Source organism: Xyrauchen texanus, chromosome 2 (genome assembly GCF_025860055.1).
Source record: "Xyrauchen texanus isolate HMW12.3.18 chromosome 2, RBS_HiC_50CHRs, whole genome shotgun sequence".
In the NCBI taxonomy this organism is placed as follows: domain Eukaryota; kingdom Metazoa; phylum Chordata; class Actinopteri; order Cypriniformes; family Catostomidae; genus Xyrauchen; species Xyrauchen texanus.
Genome location: NC_068277.1, coordinates 26,882,018 through 26,901,282, shown reverse-complemented (window position 1 = coordinate 26,901,282; position 19,265 = coordinate 26,882,018). Strand labels below are relative to the sequence as shown.

At 41.5% G+C, this 19,265-nt stretch overlaps 1 protein-coding gene across 5 annotated transcripts in view; it reads left to right on the top strand.

Annotated features, from left to right (window-relative positions):
• dennd2b (DENN domain containing 2B) overlaps positions 1-19,265 on the top strand; it is a 98,794-nt gene that overhangs the window by 9,567 nt on the left and 69,962 nt on the right. The window contains exon 1 of one of the 5 annotated variants that reach the window (XM_052145474.1): positions 18,844-18,862. The exons of the other annotated variants lie outside the window; for them this stretch is intronic. The gene's annotated coding sequence lies outside the window, so the exon portion shown is untranslated. Of the gene's footprint in view, positions 1-18,843; positions 18,863-19,265 lie in introns of those variants that run through there. 5 annotated transcript variants of the gene reach the window in all.

Here is a 19,265-nt window from a genome sequence, read left to right as displayed (position 1 = left end):
GAGATATATTATGAGGGCTTGTTTAAGGACCCTTCAATTTACACCTGTGTCAGACATGCTTGTGTAGCGTCTCGGTTGCGTTGCGTCATAAACATAAAATATTTAGGTCACCGTGTCAAGTTAAATATAGTTTAATACTTAATCTTTAAACACATCTTGAGATCCCTTAGATCGCATTTGCGCTCCTTCAAGTGTTGTGAACGCAAGAACGTAACGCATGTTTGTGTTGTTCTGCCTACTGAAGTGTTGTTTTCTTCACTGTATAAACTGTGCGTTGCTCATACAGCTGAAATTTCACTTACTGCCCTCTGGAGTAAACAGGTGGTACTACAAGCTTGCATTTCTCTCTTCCTTATGGTCTGGGGGCATTGCGATTATTTGCATAAATTGTTTTATGTGTTTAATAATCACTGAATTAACGCCTTAAATTGACAGCCCTAAAATATGTATATGATATATTTATATCTCATTTATGTGTTTCAAAATATTGCCTTAATCTTTCTTTACTTTTACTGGATGGCCCAGACAGAGAGACTACAAGCGTGGAATTTGAATGAAATTCCAGATGCAGTTTATTGTGCTACTCCAATCCCAATCAATAATTACCAGAAGAAAAAAACAATACGGAACTTTTAATTATAAAGAAGCCTGAAATACACATGGAACTCTTATTTTGAAATGTGTGCACTCCCAGTTGTGAGCTCACTGATGGCTGATTCGCTGAAGAATTTAATCTGATACAAACTGCTAACCAGAGCTCCTGAGTTCTTTTCAGGTGATTCATGAAAACGATCCGGTTCAAAAGAGTAATTTGTTCATGACGTTCTGTCATGTGGGTTTGTTGTTATGTGCGGTGCAGCGATCTCATCAGAAACAGAATGGGTGAAAAGTGGCACGATACACACTGGTGGCATGCGCTCTAAAGATGTATTCAATAACTCATAAGATATCTGACAAAACTGCATATGAATGCACACAACCCGACCGTCGCCAGTGGCTACTAGATTGTGATTAAATTAATCACAAACAATGGCAATTCATTTCTTCTCCGTGCTCTTGTCAATATGCATGATACTAGATATTTGTGTTGGCACTCCTGGAAGTGTCATGTTTGCAGCATCTGATCTATATGCCGTTAAGTCCAGTCCATAATCACCTACAATAAATTGGCTTTCAAGGATGTATACCGTCATCATGATTAACACAGGCTAACGACTGGGGCAAGAACATGTCCTGGTCCTACTTTACTTGGGTTAGAAATTACATTTTGCACATTGAAATTTAAGCCTGTTTATCTATTTACTTGTAGCCAAGTACATTCAAAATATTTAAAGAAATACAAATCTAGATAAAGATAATACATGCATGTTTTCCTTGGTATTTCCACCAAATGAACACAAGGAAGAATGTTGTTTAATTGATAATCTAATTTATATTCACCAATACAGTAATTAAAAAAAGCTATATTTACCTTCTTATATGTTTAGAAATATGTTTTTGTAAATTAATAGGGTGTTCAAAAATTACAAATTCACTCACTTATATTTTGGAACCCAGATGAATATTATTGATTATGGTTCAGTCATTATTATTTTGAGGATTTGTTTTATACAATAGTAATATATTTCTGTCATATTTTCTTCACTTTCAAGCTTTTATTTTGATGAAGCAATGTCAATATTGTCACGATCCCCTGTTGTCCTCACTGTGTTCTCTGTTTCTCTAGTCACGTTCATGTCACGTTTCCATGTGGGCCGTCCCATGTTTTCTGTTTCACCCTCGCCAGTCACGTTCCATGTCACTCTTCCTTGTTGTCCGTCCCGTGTTTTCCGTTTCACCTAACACGCTCCCTGTCATTTCTTCCTTGTTGTCCGCCTGTGTTTCAATGTCTCTGTTAAAACTACACTTCCCCTCTTCCTCACTCCTCATCACCGCTGTCACAGCGTTATTGTCCGCACCTGTCGCTTATTTTGTTATCACTGTGTCTGTCTACTTAAACCCCGTCGTTTCCTCTCTCCGTTGTCGATCGTTACCATTTCATGTTTATGCCTATGTGTATCTCTCGTGCTTTCTCCAGGTTTTCCCAGCCCTTCGTGGATGTTCTGTCGACTCGTGTCCAGCTTTGTGTTAGTTTGTGTTTGTTTACTTTTCCCCTCGTTGCCTTTTTATTTGCTCCAGTGTTAGTTTATTTTGTATTCAATAAAAACCGCGTTTGGATCCGCACCTCTTGTCCGTCCTGTCCTGCTTTCACACCAGGCGTTACAGAACGATCGACCACAATGGATCCAGCGGCTTTCTTCGTGGGACTGACGCATATGAAGCTAAACATCCGTGAGTTCTCCCATTTTTTCTCCTGCATGGCCGGCTACACCGGTTGGGATGACAACCTCCTGAAGACCATCTACAGGATTGGGGTACCTACACACCGGTGTTGTGTTTTGCCGGAGATTGGAGACTACACCTGGCAGGAATACGTGAGTCTCGTTGTGGAGGAATTCGCTGCCGGGGAACCTCCTCTCTCGATCTCGGCTCCCGCCTCTGGGCTCTCCACGCCTGCCCCGGTCTGCGAGCAAGAGCCCACGCCTGCCCCGGTCTGTGAGCCAAAGCCCACGCCTGCCCCGGTCTGCGAGCCGGTGCCCACGCCTATCACTGTGAGCGAGCCCACGCCTGTCACGGTGAGCGAGCCTGAGCCCACGCCAGCCACGGTCAGCGAGCCTGAGCCCACTCCAGCCACGGCCAGCGAGCCTGAGGCCACGCCAACCACGAACAGCGTTCCAGCGTTGTCAGCCTCATCCGCCCGGAGGAAGAGGAGAAGAAGAAGGGTCTCTGCTCTCCAGCCTCCGTCTACCGCAGCTCCGTCCCCAGAACCCCCGGTGGCTCGGCCCCCAGCGTCCAGCGAACCCAAGCTCACGCATACCACGGTCAACCAGCCCATGCTAGTAGCCTCAGACGTCAGTGAGCCAGTGCCGATAGCCTCAGACGTCAGTGAGCCAGTGCCTGTAGCCTCAGATGTCCGTGAGCCAGCGCCTGTAGCCTCAACCGTCCCTGAGCCAGCGCCTGTAGCCTCGACCGTCCCTGAGCCAACGCCTGTAGCATCGACCGTCCCTGAGCCAGCGCCTGTAGCCTCGACCGTCCCTGAGCCAGCGTCTGTAGCCATGACCGTCCAAGCGCCAACGCCTCCCGGGATTTCCAGAGCTCCGCCTCCCGGGCTTTCCAGGGCTCCGCCTCCCGAGCTTTCAAGAGCTCCGCCTCCCCAGCTTTCCAGAGCTCCGCCTTCTGAGCCTCCCGAGCTTTCCAGAGCTCCGCCTTCCGAGCTTTCCAGAGCTCCGCCTCCCAAGCTTTCCAGAGCTCCGCCTTCTGAGCCTCCCGAGCTTTCCAGAGCCCCGCCTACCGAGTCTTCCAGGGCTCCTCTCGAGCGTCCCAGAGCTCCGCCCCTCAAGTCACTCGAGTCTTCTAGGGCTCCGCCCCTCAAGCCTCTCGAGCCTTCCAGGGCTCCGCCTCTCGAGCCTCTCGAGCCTACCAGGGCTCCGCCTCCAGAGCCTCTCGAGTCTTCCATGGCCTTCTCCCCGAGCCTCCTACGGCTCCACCTCCGGAGCCTCCTACGGCTCCGCCTCCCGAGCCTCTTACGGCTCTGCACCCAGAGACTCCAGAGCTTTCTAGGGCTCCGCCTCTCGAACATCCTACGGCTCCACCTCTCGAGCCTCCTACGGCTCCGCCTCCCGAGCCTCCTACGGCTCTGCTCCCAGAGACTCCTGAGCCTCCTAAGGCTCTGCCTCCCGAGCCTCCTACGGCTCCGCCCCTAAAGGCCCCTACGACGCCACCTTCCTCGGCTCCGCCTCCTGAGCCTTCCTCGGCCCCACCTCCTGAGCCTCATTGTCTTGTGGCCGCCTCCCAGGCCTCCTCGAACGGTCCATGTCCTGTGGCCACCTCCCAGGTCCCCTGAACCGGCCATTGCCATGTGGCCAGCTCCCAGGCCATCTAAACCGGCCTCTGTCCTGTGGCCACCTCCCAGGCCCCCTGAACAGGCCCCTGCTCTACGGCCATCCCCCAGGCCTCCTAAACCTGTCCCTACCCGGTGGACGTCCCCCGGGCCACCTGACCCGGCTCCCTGCACACACCCCCAGAGACTGCTTACCTGCCCTCTCAGCCTCCCTGGTCTGCCTGTCTGCCCTTTGTGCCCCCGTGGACTGTCTCATCTCCCCCTTTTTCTCCTTGGACTGCCTAATTTCCCCTTGTGCCCCTTTTGCCTCCTTGGACTGCCTAATTTCCCCTTGTGCCCCCGTGGTCTGTCTCCGTGTCCCTGGTGCCCCCTTGGTCTGTCTCCGTGTCCCTTGTGGCCCCTTGGTCTGTCTCCGTGTCCCTTGTGCCCCCTTTGGTCTGTCTGTTTTTCCCCTTTTCTAGCCCCTCTCTCCTTGAACATTTGTTTATCCCTGCTATTTTTCCTTTTCTGTTTCGTAAGACCATCTGGAATCCGGTCCTTTTGAGGGGGGATTCTGTCATGATCCCCTGTTGTCCTCACTGTGTTCTCTGTTTCTCTAGTCACGTTCATGTCACGTTTCCATGTGGTCCGTCCTGTGTTTTCTGTTTCACCCTCGCCAGTCACGTTCCATGTCACTCTTCCTTGTTGTCCGTCCTGTGTTTTCCGTTTCACCTAACACGCTCCCTGTCATTTCTTCCTTGTTGTCCGCCTGTGTTTCAATGTCTCTGTTAAAACTACACTTCCCCTCTTCCTCACTCCTCATCACCGCTGTCACAGCGTTATTGTCCGCACCTGTCGCTTATTTTGTTATCACTGTGTCTGTCTACTTAAACCCCATCGTTTCCTCTCTCCGTTGTCGATCGTTACCGTTTCATGTTTATGCCTATGTGTATCTCTCGTGCTTTCTCCAGGTTTTCCCAGCCCTTCGTGGATGTTCTGTCGACTCGTGTCCAGCTTTGTGTTAGTTTGTGTTTGTTTACTTTTCCCCTCGTTGCCTTTTTATTTGCTCCAGTGTTAGTTTATTTTGTATTCAATAAAAACTGCGTTTGGATCAGCACCTCTTGTCCGTCCTGTCCTGCTTTCACACCAGGCGTTACAAATATGTGTTTCTCAGTTTACAATGTTCCTCATTACAAATCTGGTGAAACTCTGTCAACTCCTTCATTTCTGTGATATTGCAACACATTTTTAGATTTGTATAATAACTTTAAGAGGGTTCAGATGTTTGGAATTGCACAAATGGGTGAACCTGCAGCACTTTACCTTCACACTGCATGTTAACTGCTCCAAGATGGTTGAAAACAGCGGCAACATGTGTGAACACAAAACAGCACGTAACCCGTAACCCCTTGAGCATTTTGCTCAGCTTTCCGACTGGGGACCCCCGATGTCCGTGTGTGTGGTTTGCGTTGTGGTTAACACTAGTGATGCACCGATACCAGGATCTGTATCGGTTCTGGTACTGAAGCTTTTAGATGGATTGGGTATCGGTCCGACGAGCCCGATCCAAATCCGATACTGTGTGTTAGTCATGTTACTGTCAAGCTCCAAAAATGACATAAAAGAACCAGAAAAACATCATGTAAGCAGTTCATATGACTCGTGCATTTTATTCAAAGCCACTTGAAGACATGTGATAGCTCTGAAAATCACCAAAGGCTGTGTATAAAAAGTAAATAGATAGTGTGCGCAGCACCAGCGTGTTAGCGAATGGTGCTGCTCTGTTGACACAAACTCATGCACAGGCTGGTGATGCACACGCGGCTATTTTTAGTCTTCACAGCGGTGCGCAATATTTGAGTGCTACTCAAGAACAGCATCTCAGATGTAGATGCTCAATACTTCGGTTCACTTATAATTAGGGTCGCAAAGGGGTGGAAAATATCCAGTAAATTTCCAGAAACTTTCCATGGGAAGTTAAACTGTCAATTAAATTGTGTTAGCTAGCTTATGTTTAGCATATCTGATTTACTGGCTAGCTAGCTAGCTACTATATAAACACATTTTGATTTAGTATTTGCTAGTTAAACTTTAATACCATAGATTAGATATATTTACCCTAGTAATATCATCAAAACTTACTTGACTGGATGTAGTCCTTGGGCTCAAATGTAGTAGTCTGGCTTCAATAGTCCTGCTGTAGTAAGTAGCATGAGGTGTGAATGTGATTGAGGAATGCGCAGAGAAGAAATTCAACTGAATTTGCTTTCAATCTGGATGTTTTAACCAAGATTATGCTGCAAGATGGATTTTTTTTCCGCTACATTTAAGTTCCCTATCATAGGCTAACCTGCAATTTAGCACATTTTTATTTTATCCCCATATAGTCCTGTCAATTACATTTACATTACATTTACATTTATGCATTTGTCAGATGCTTTTATCCAAAGCAACTTACAGTGCACTTATTACAGGGACAATTCCCCCAGAGCAACCTAGATTTAAGTGTCTTGCTCAAGGACACAATGGTGGTGACTGTGGGGATCGAACCAGCAACCATCTGATTATCAGTTATGTGCTTTAGACAACTACGCCACCACAATTCCCATGGAAAGTTTCCAACTTTGAAAATTTCCAGAATTTTGCAACCCTACTTATAATATGCATTGGAACGACACTTGAGGTGGATTTTACCAGAATTTGAATTAGCGAATTAAACTACTGTGGACTTGCCAACAAACAGACACATACAGGACTTTCTGGAGAGTTTAGAATGCCAAAATAAAAGTGAGAGTTTAAAAAGTGGACGATTTAAATATATTAAAGTTGTATTTAAAATTTTCATTAAAAGCCAATAATAATAATATTAGTAACAATTTATTATTATTATTATTATTATTATTATTATTATTATTATTGTCATCATTAGTATTTGTTTACAATGTATAAAAATATTTAAGTTGAATGGGTTCCAAAAAAAACAAACTGTGTGAATGAAAACTGTGTGGACTGATGTCTTACAACAAAACTGAACAAAAAAGAGACCTGAATCAGTTAAAGGCCAGATGCAAGTTGAAACATTTTTGGGGGAAAAAAGGCAAAAATAAAACACTGGTTTCTTTTCTACTGAAGACTTGAAGACTGGAATTACTGTTAATTTTGCTGCTTCATAATTCAGTAAACTAGATAACAATAAAGTTTTTCTTAATAGGCTACTGCATACATTTATATTGAAATAATGTGGAGTTAGAGGTTTGTGTTTCTTTACATATTAAAGAGTACTCCAAATTAGTTCCACACAATAATGTAAATATATTCTAAACTGATTATGCAAAAAACAACACTGGTATCAGCTTGGGATCGGTATCGGCCGATACTGAGATTTCCAATATCGGAATCGGATTGGAAGAGAAAAAGTTATATCGGTGCATCCCTAGTTAACACTGCTACTGATTTTACCTCCCAACTCTCATTTCCACATCAGTTTGATGCCTGAACAGACTATGTAGTTGAGGTATACATCTGATTTTCATACAAAGGATTTGTTGTTTAAACAAATCTGTCATATAACCTGGATTTCACAGGTACCTCTGCAGAGTTTTGTGTCAATTATGGGTCAGCATAAGTGACAAGTGACTACTTCTTCCTAGAGAATATCTACTCAGATGCGTTGAATTTCTTTAAGGAAAATGACCGCTATGAGTCTGTTGATCCAGATGTTTCTTTCTACATATGTTTCTGTTTTTAGCTTTAGAATAGTATGAAGTTATTATGATAATTACAAATCACAGTCCATAAACTATTTGAAGTTGGATATCCATTTGACACTTCTTCCCACATTCTAACCATGTCACATCGCAAGCAGCATTCTGCAATTTCCTCAATGTGCATACTTTCCTTTCGCTTAGTAAACAGCTGAAAGTCAAGGAAGACAGAGACTGAAAAGGTCTTAAAAATTGGTTCCATTTGGCCAGTCCAGTCAGCACTATTGGAGCAAGGAATCGTGGGTATTGTGTGGAGAGTGTGCAGCTGCCGATGAGCTGCAGCTGGCCAAGTTCCACAGTTCATGAAAGATTCAGAAGAAAAGATATTTGGGCAGCTCGACAGGGTACAACAATCCCTCCACCCCAAAGCCCCCAACCTAAAGACAGACTCTATGTCATTATTCAAGGGGCACTGCAGACTTGGGATTGAAACCAAGTCGAAAGGAAACAAAGACACCCCCCCTCATATGCTCTATGTTTGCTTTATCTTTTTTTACTTCAGGGAGAATTTAATTAGCAGTACCAGAGGGATTCGTCCACTTGGAAACATGTTTAAAAACTTCTTATAATACTACAGACACATTGATCATCTTTTCTTGCCTCAATCTAAACAGAACGTACTCGATGATAACAGCAGCATTAACATGTACCTCATGCAGTATATAAATCTACACTGTAAAAAATGTCTGTAATTTTAACTTTAAAAGACTGTAAAATTGCTACAGAAAAAAATTATTGATTAACGAGTATTAACTGTAAAATATACAGTAAATGTTTTAATATATTTTAAAAAACAATACAGTAGTTAATTTTTTAAATCATTTTCCTGGATAATTAATGGTAAAAATTTTCATTATGTTTAATAAGAGAGTACATGTACTTTTTACAGTAAATTATTGTTAAAATTACAGTTAAAAACAATAATCGGGCATTCCCACAATTCCCTTATTTAATGGGAATAGTTATTTCTTCATATTTTTTATATTAGTTAGGTACTTTGTGGTGTTCCGTGTTAGGTTTGATGGATTTTATTTAATGTTTATTGTTTTATTTTAATTTCACAAGTACTCTGATGGTGTTAAGTGTTTGTGTGAATGACACTGAGCACTGTCTCTACTTGTTTATTGGTCATTGCACCTGGAAGAGCTACTATTGGTGAACTTCATGGCATTATGTGCTCTTCTGTAATTTTTACGGTGATTAACAATACATTATAAAGTAAAAAGCAGATTTTTATAGTTTCAGAAGGTAAATATAAAGTTTATGATGTTTTACTGTAAAAATGTTTTTTACAGTGCCAACATGGTCATGTAAATTACAACAATTTTAAACTGTAAAATGTATAGGATGTTCTGTAAAGTTGTTTAAATTTGTACTGTGTTTTTTACATAATTATTCTGGCAACCACAGCTGGCAGTTCTTTTTTTTTTTTTTATAAAACAACAGGATTTTTTACAGTGTAGGCAAGAGCCCTGATGAGGACCATATGATTGCACAAGCTAAGAGCCTGGAAGGGGGTCCGTCTCTCCTGTGGTATTTATGCTGTAATCTATCTCCCATTCTCACACAGTTATGTCTGATTTGGTAATAACAACACAGACTTAGAGTTTACAGGCTACAAGGAAAGAGATGAGGTAGAGAAATTGTCTCTAGTGTATGCAAAAGCCAATTCATTGTCTCTCAGAGTTTATAAAGTCCAAGAGGAGTTGAGAATGTGCAGTGGTTTGTGTTATACCACTGTACCTCTTGTTTTAAAGAGACTGTAGAAGTGTATATGGATAATTTTGGTTGAAATAAAGCCAAATTATTCTTCTGCATCGAAACATCAGCATTACCTTTGTGCGATTGTTTGCATTTATAGCTCTGCATTAGTGTGTCTGCAAGTACACAGCCAAAACAATTGAGTATATAAAGAAATGCCTTAATTTCTAAAATAATCTTACATTTTATAAATTAACATAAGTAATGTAATTGGTGGATTCAAAAGTATTTATTAAATTTAGATACATACAAAAGATGTATTTAAAGTAAATCTTAAGTGTGTGTACATGTTGAGATTCAGGTACATGTAATTAATTTTACATGTTGCCTGCCATGCAGAGAGAAAATAAATCTTGCCTATACTGTATGCTTGCTCTTGAGTCTCTTATATAAAAATAAATACATATTTTACCATATTCTGACCATCCATGCTGAAAACAAAAAAACTAAAAAATGATTTATTTATAACTATTTTCTTGAACAATACAAAATGAAGCAGGATTTAATGTTTCATTACAACACATTACACCCAGTGAAAGTCAAGTCAAGTGGTTTTTATTGTCGTTCAACCATATACAGTTAGTACAGTACACAGTGAAACGAGTCAATGTTCCTCCAGGACCATGGTGCTACATAAAACAACATAGGACAAACACAGAACCACATGAGTCTACACAGACTAAATAACATACCTATATAAAGTGCACATGCAAACGTGTGCAAAAAGTATGGGACACTACAATAAATTACTAAAAATGAACAGGACAATAGGCACAGAGAGAGACAGTGAGAGACAGTGCAGTGCCGACCAGTACACAGTAGTGCAAAAAGATGACTGTTGCTAAAAATGCTAAATTTAAACATAACATACTATAAGATAGTGTTCTATGGACATAGCAGTTATTGAGATAGCAGACAGGTATAAATTGACATAATAACAATTGTCTATTTGCACTGACAAATAGAAAATTATATTCATTGCATGCTCTCAAATATTCTTTTTCAGAAAATAAAAATGTTTACCTGCTTTCCTCACCCTGAAAAAAACAACTGATCATTCCTATGGATGCCTTTAACATTTTCACTGACTCCATATGACTCGTAATATATTTCATGTTTTTTAAATTCATATGGAAGTTTTGTGTGTGTAACAGACCTACAGACTGAAATTGCACATGTTTTCAGCCACTGACTGTGTCTTGTGGGACACAAAGTTTTGTTCCTGCTGGGGGTGCTTGACACTCTGAAAACGGAATCCTCCATGCATCCGCTTTTAAATCTTAGAAAGTTTTATATCCATTTGGAGACATTTTACCCTGGATAGCTATTTTTATTAAAAACCGATAATTGCTAAGATTCATGCCTGTGAATGGAATTCCACCTCAGCATTATTCAGCAAGACTGTGATTGGCCCAACCTGGCCAGCACTGAGAAAAGTAACAGCAAGTCAACACCTTCACAGTATTGGGGGTTGTGTCCCCCTCAATTCTACGTCAATGTATGAGAGACTTGAAGCAAATCAACTTCTGCCATTCAAGTCTAGTCATTCTTTTCATTTTCCGACAGAAATAAATAACTTGTTAAGGTCAATAATTAGCATAATGTGGACAGGTTCAAACCCACTGTTATGTACTCTACACGCCTAAGTAACTGAAATATCTACCGTCTATCGTGTCATGTTTATTTACATCAAATTAATCTATCCCTTTCAGCTTAAGAATTCCTCCTCTTTCAAAACCTCCAATGTGTTGAATGTGTGGTGTGACGGACGGGACAAATATTAGTGCATTCCTTTGAAAAGAGCACTGCTCTGCTAGCCAATTGACCTGTCATCACTGACAAGGCCATGGCCCAGTGGTCTCGTCTTGAACCCAGAACATACCACAATGTGTCACTCACCTGAGGAAGCTGATCAGATAGCATTTGTTTGAACCACCGATAAAGGAGCTTACTTTTTAACTACACTCTGTTCATGGACATATCAAACAAAGATGCTCTCATTTCTCTGTTGCTGAAATGTGAACTACTTTTGGGGTGGTGAGGATAGTTGGACATTTTTTAAAAATAAATGTTTTGGAAAGTAATGGCATTTTAGGAAGCTTAATCAGAATAAATAGTAACTGACAAATAAAAATGCCTTACCGATGTTGGTGTATCACTCAAGGTTGTGTTATATTCCCAATGAAGTGACTGAGAAAATATTATGTGGATGACTTGTTAAAGTACACATTATAATAAAAGAAGCGTGATTCCAACTATTTAAGCTTCAGTTTAAATAAACTCAAAGCATTTATTGTCTTTTAATAACCCCTGAACCTATCACAGCATATTCAGTATACATTTTAAGGTTATGTGGTTCCTGTCAGGTTCTCAGAGAGTTGGGTGCAGCTCTTGCTCTTCCTGTTGTAGATCAATATCTGAGTGAAAGAAATTATTGTTCCTCACTGCTCTGAAATGATACTTCTGTGCAGGCCACATGGACTCTGAGCACGTTAAACATGGAAATTTAAGTAATGAATCATAAAGATGAATGTTTAATGATGCCAAGAAGGCTAAAATGAACATGACCATTTTTTCATTTGAAAGCAGTGTTTGAAATGTCTTATATTTATGCCTATATTATGAGTTTATTGCTACGGTAATTATATTTTAATGTTGATACACTGTTGGAACAAATCCTGCTTTGTACTAATTCATGTAGAACTTACTGATGTAGAATGGCATCTTGAATAAGCAGATTGTCAATCACACTCAGCAGGTTAATATTTCCATAAAGTTATTCCTTGGTATAAGCAGGTTGTACTTGTTCTCATTTGCAAGTCATAGCTTGTACTTACTTTTCTTAACTGTATCAACAGTTGTGTATCCAAAACCTTTATTGCTTTAACTGTATTTCCTAATACTGTATTTTGTCTTGTGATTTTTGGAAAAATACTGATATTGTTTACTTTTTTAGAACAGTCATTTAATTTGGGTTTATGAAGTTAAGCTCAATTTGCTCTGCAGTCTGAATGATAGTGATGCTTCAGTAGTCTAATTCGTTTCCATATTCAGCTGACTGTTTTTACAGCTGTTCATTTTTCAACAGCTCAGTGAAAATATTCAATCTGATTGGGAGGAAAAAAGGTTCTGCAAAACCAGAAAATTGAATATTTACATTATATGTTATGTTTAGCCAGTTTTATCTTTCCTTGCAGCTACAGCATTTTCCATAATAACAACAAGAATTGAGACGCTTTCAGCTGGCAATACACTGTGTTTATCACTGCATAGGAAGTTGTCTTAACCTTAGGACAGCTGCTCTTACTACAAACAAAAAAATGAAAAAATTTAATTTAACTAAAACTTTAAAAACTAACCTCTGAAAACATCCTTTATTGCAGTGCCTAAATACAATTTCATTAGTGTTAAAGTATTATTCTGGGTTCAATACATATTAAACTCAATCAACTGAATTTGTGGCATAATGCTGATTACCACAAAAATACATTTTGACTCGTACCTCCTTTAGTTTAAAAAGCCAAAATCAAGGTTACAGTGCGACACTTTTAATGGAAGTGAATGGGACCAATTCTTGGAGGGTTTAAAGGCAGAAATGGGAAGCCAAAACTCATGTATTATTTGATCTGTAAAGTTGTTTAAATCGTCATTTTTATAGTCATTTTAGGGGTTTAGGGTTTGTTGACATTACATCATCATGGCAACAAATTTGTAAAATTGGATATCATTTTAAACAGAAATGTCTAGGTTACTGTCATAACCCCCATTCCCTGATGGAGGGAACGAGACATTGTGTTGGTGAAGTGATACTAGAGGTCTCTCTTGAGAGCCTCAGTTGCCTCTGAGCTTTGAGAAAAGGCCAATGAGAATTGGCAAACAGAATTTGCATGTCCCTCCCCTGGACATACGGGTATAAAAGGAGGGAATCGTGCATCTGTTTAGTCAGGTTTTGCACTGAGGAGCCGAGAATAAGTTACGGCCATTACAGAAATACAAGAGCGTAACAGTAACCAAGACATTCCCATTCTGTCACTCGACGTTGTGTCGACACTGAACCATTTTAAGTAGGGATGCACCGAAATTTCGGTCGCCGAAAGAGAAAAAAGGCCGAAACTATGAGCCGAAAATATATACCTCCTCGCCCCGCCCCTCAGTGCTCTGATTTCACTCTGGATCGATCTAGCCCTTATCACGGCGCTACCAAACAAAGGCCGATCATGTCAGCGGTGTGGAAATTTTTCAAAGTTTCTGAAGGTGCGTACACACTGCCAGCGACATCGCGCGCGACAGCGACTCAATACCATTCATTTTCAATGCGAGCACAGCGACTTCCGGCGACACGAGCTGTCACGACCGTTGGCGCTAGATGTGGGCGTGTCCAGCGACGCGACAAAGTTGAGAAAAGTTCAACTTTGGAGCGACTAACGGAAGCGACAGCCAATAGGAGAGAAGATGGGAGAGCTCACGTGATCCTTTCTCTCTCTCTCAGCTCCTGCAGTAACGGAAAGATGGATGAAAGGCTAATTCTTGCTGTTAGAAATTTTCCAGTGCTCTATGATATATCTCTTCCCACATACAAGGACATTTTTAAGAAAAATACTGCGTGGAAAGGTGTATCTGAGATCGCGGGGATTTTATGGACCCAGACAGACTGGCATTTGCATTTTCGCCGCAGATAAACAGCCGCTATGGCAAACAGCACGCCTTGTTTCTCATTCATCTTTGATAGAAAGCATTTTATGTACTGATTCCATTTAAATTTAGTCTTTTCCCTCCAAAATGTTGGTTTTTAGTGGCAAGAAAAGAGATTCGCTGTCAACAGCAATGGAATGGCATCCGTGAATGTCATTTCTAAACGTTACTAGGCAACCAGTAGTGGGAACACCCACTAGCAACTTCACTGCCAGCCACTGGCAACCTGCAGCGATAAAGTCGCTGGCAGTGTGTACGCACCTTAATAAGGACATCACATTTGCGATCTGCAGTGTTTGTTCAGCAGAACTTTCAAGATATATATATATATACAGAGTACAGCAAGAGATTCTACAGGAAAGCGCCCCGATCCACAGCAGTGCCACAACTAGTGCTGCTACACCACAACTTGAGACGTATCTAGCTGAACTACACCAGAAGCTACAATCCCCTTGACTACGATCGCATAAACAAAGACCGCTTTCCTTTGCTTGCGCAGATTGCGCACAGGTATTTATCTGCCCAAGCACCAGCACAGAGAGTGAGAGACTGTTCAGTGCAGCATCTCATGTTCTTGATGAGCTTTCTGACAGGAGAGACTGTCAGAAAGTTTAGCAACTTTTGTTCTTGAAGAGAAACCTGTCACTTGTAATTAAATAGAAAGCGGTCCAATTTGATGTATATAGCAATTACATTACACTTGTTCTTCACTTGAGGATACATCAGTCGTTTACAGTTGAGGTTGGATTTAGTTCAATTACTGCTGTTTTGCACAATAATGTTCACTTAAAGTGTACATACGTTTACATAAACAGAATAGAGCACTGATCTATATATATAATTATATATTATAGTTATATATAGATCAGTGGAATAGAGGCCCTCTGCCATTCTGTGTTCTGCCTTTTTGTTTCAATTAAAATTACTGTTGCATATTTAAACTTTTTCAAAGATGCTAGCTAAGTTCATTACTTGACTGTTGTTTTGCATATAATAGTTTTCTAAAACTTTACATTATTTGGATAATTGTTAATAAAATCTGTAAAATTAGATTTTTACAGAACTGAATGAAGAATAATATTTAATATAGTTTTAATATATTTTTTGTCCAATACTTTTTTGTTACTTTCAATAAAAGTGTGATTTATTTTATTGGTTTGTAGTTTTTCAATTCAGATTCATTAAATTCATGAAATTAATGAAAAAGTATAATATTAATACAATTATACACAAAAATTATTATTATTTTTTTCTTAAATAGGTAAAAAAAAAAAGTGAGATTCGGTTTCGGTTTTCGGCCAAGTGCATCCTGGATTTTCGGTTTCGGCCCAGAATTTTAATTTCAGTGCATCCCTAATTTTAAGTGAACTGCTGATGTGGGTGCAAGCAAGCTGTTGCGTGCCAAAGGAGCAGCCTGCGCCAGGCTGCACGTAACCTTCCCCAACGCCCCATAAAAACGTCATTCACTTTTTTAGGTTCCCGGCATCCCTCTTCTCTTGATGGGGGAACAAGCAACGTGCCAGGTATGGGAGCAGGCCGCGCCGGCCGCTGCCTTTTCTCTCTATGTTTACCATAGGCCTGTTAGAAGCTGCTGGGGCCATCTAACGCTGTAACACGCATCGGGGAAGATTTTTCCGATCCTATTCTTTCAGGGGGAATAGACCCCATGGAGACCACATCCCGCCCAGGCTGGTGAGGTCACATGTGGCAAATATGTTACATGGGCTTACGAGCCATACATGGATGTGGTGCGGTGGTAGGTCCTATCTGGTGAGGGAGGAGCTCTACAAACACAGCGACTGGGGGCAGAGGGAGCTGCCCAAGGGAGACGCGGGTCCGCCAACAGGGGGACCGTACTGCGGAAAGTACAACACAGGGGGTAATCGTGATGACCGATACCTGTGTAGCACCCATTCCAGTACAGAGTAATTAGTACCCATAGTGGGTCTGGTTGAGAATTCCTCCACCGAATTTGCAAGCCAGAGGGCTTTGGGGGAAAGATATCCAGGGAGCACAAACTTTTGTAGATTCACCTGGGGGTAAAATTGCATGGGTTTGCCTCGAAAGAAGGGAAAGATGCTATGCGCAAGCAGTACACCTGGTCAACTGTCCCGTATTACCGAGTTCTACATGCTCAGACCTGAAGAAACACGGGCCAGGACCGACTCAACCCTAGGAGGTTATTAATCTCGCTAAGTTATTGGGTGTAGTCCTGCCCGCTGCTCTGCCAATGTCTGCTAGAGAGGCGCCGTTGGCCAGTGCCTCGAACCAGCAAGGGGGTGGGCACAGCCATGGTCTAATAGGCCGGGCGAGGGTGTTGATGACCTCGTGGACAAGCCTCTGTTGGGGGACAGCGTCCCTTTCTGCTGTCCGCCACAGCAAACAAAGAGCTCCTCGGAATCATCTAGAGCTCCATGTGTGGTTAAAATAGGTGCGCATAGCATGCTCCGGACACAGCAACGATAAGGCTGGGTCGCTTGCAGGTTCACTGCCTGGCCCTGAATGGGGGCTGTAGGAACCTTGGGTACATAGCTCCAGGCAAGTGTCGCTGACAGAGGGGGCTTGCAGGTCCCTGACCCTCTTGATGGAAGCGAGCGGAATCAGGAGGGCCATCTTCAGAGGAGGACACATAGCTCAACTGACTCTAGCAGCTCAAAGGGGGTTCTCCGAGGGCCCACAGGGAGCACAGAGAGAACACGTGAGGGGAACAGGCATGGCCTGGGAGAATTCAGCCTCCGGGCACCTCTTAAGGGACCTGATGACCAGGTTGTGCTCCCCCAAGTGTTTAGCATTCACTGCATCGTGGTGGGCCGGTATAGTGGCTACAACACCTTCAAGGTGGAGGGGGACAGCCGGCCAGGGGCGAAGACTGCACTGGCGTGCAGAGAAGAGAAAGCCGTTGGTAACGCACCATAAGGTCCAACAGCAAAAGCTCTGTAGAGGTGAGTGGAACAGTCGTGGAACACTAGCTCGCTGGATACACAACCGCTCGACTCCAAAGAAAAAATCGCCAATTCTCATTGGCTTTTTCTCAAAGCTCAGAGGCAACTGAGGCTCTCAAGAGAGACCCCTAGTGTCACTTCACCGACACAATGTTGAGTGAGTGACGGGAGGGGAAAGGCCCCCATTTGCTTCCATTGTAAGAACCTCACTGTAATCCAGATTTTTGCTTTTTTTAAAGAAAAGGAAGGACAAGTCAAAATAAATTTTTGTGGTAATCAATTTTATTATACAAATGCTGTTGATTGAGCTTAACTTGTATTGAACACAGAATATTCCGTTATAGGGATAGTTCACCCAAAAATTTAAATTCAGTAATTGTTTATTCACCCCTGTGTTGTTATAACCCTACATGACTTTCTCTATTTTTCTTAACACAAAGGGAGAAATTGTGAAAAGAAATTTGGGCTCAGCGATGTCATACAATGGCAGTTTATGTTACAACCTCTTTAAGCTTCAAATGAGTGCTAAAGTATAATTCACAAGTCTAAAAAAGTATTGTATGTGACACATGTCTTGTTCTGAAAGAATACAATAAGATTTGGTGAGAAACAAACCGAAATCTAGCGTATTATTTATTGAAAATGTTCGCTGACTGTTGATCTCCTGAAGAGAGAACATGTCTGAAGAGTTTGTAGTTGAAGAACTGATGCATTTCTATGGCAAGACTATTTTCTTTTTTTGTTTTAAGTTTTTGGACAGTTCACAGTAGAAGGAGTTAACTGTGCCGAAAATAGAAAACAAGCGATCGATAGAATGTACCGTCACTCGTCACTGCTGGTTAGGACAAAAACTCTGATTACCATAGAAAATATACCTTTTATAATGTGTTGTTTGCCGTCAAGTTAGGACATGGTGTGACTGTGGCTGCCTCTAGCCTATGCCTCTGTATGATTTCAGAGTACTCTGCTCAAACAAATAAGGCTGGGAATATAAATGCATCAATTCTTCAACTACAAAACTCTTCAGACATTTTTAGTAAGTTCTGTTATCTGTTTTGTGTGCAACTTTGTTGTGTTCAGGTGTCACTATCGCTGTGGCGGACCTGTTTTTAGATAAACAAACCAGTTTTAGCTTAAATGGCCCATATTGCGAGGGGGCTGCATGAACTTTTGCTCTTGTGCCCTATTGTGAATGTGCACAGGAGATCAACGTTCAGTGAACACTAACTAAATAATACTTTAGATTTTGGATTGTTTCTCACCAAACCTTATTGTATGCACAAAAATTATGAGTTCCATGGAATAATTTATTAGACTTGTAAATGATACTTTTGGGTTCTTTTGAACCTTGAAGAGGTGGTCACTATAAACTTCCATTGTATGACATCACTGATTAAATTTATTTTTCACAATTTCTCCATTTGTGTTAAAAAAAGACTGAAAGTCATGTAGGGTTATTACAAAACAGGGGTAAGTAAACAATGACTGAATCACCATTTAATCAATCTAAATACATGCCACACTGCCTCTAATGCTAGTTAGGTAAGTTAAAGTGGTATTTTAGTACAGCAGAAGACACCACAAGATAAAATAAATTCATCAGGAGCAAAAACAAATAATAAATGTAGTAGTCTGAATAAGAGCTATTAAAAAGCCCTCATAATAGATTGAAAATTAAGATGCATAATCTTTGCAGACCTCTGAAACAGGACATGGCTGACAGAAGGAATGCTGTCTCTCCCCTCATCTGTCTCTGTTGGACTTTGAGCTCTCCTTCTGGTTGGGTGACTACTGCATACAACAGCTTCCTGTAAACAATCCCCCGGTGTACCAACCCCCAGCCCCTCTGTATTTGATTGCATGTAATATTGACCTCCTTTTAAACTATACTCCAGCATATGAGTGAACCCATGCCAAGATGAGAGGTCTTCATTTTGAATGTGGAAGACTAATTTTCCCACTTGTGCTCTCCAATGAGGCCCTCTGGTTTGATGGGAGGAAGTTGCAAGTGGTGTGCACATGGCACTGTGGTCGTAAGGGTTGGCTGATTAAGATGCCTCTGAGTGTGAAGATAGTTTTTAGTGGTTGTGGTGGTGTGAAGATCTTGTGCTTGAGGTGAAAAGGCAACATCTGAGATCATAGTTATATTCAAAGATTTACGTATATACACTCACTGAGCACTTTATT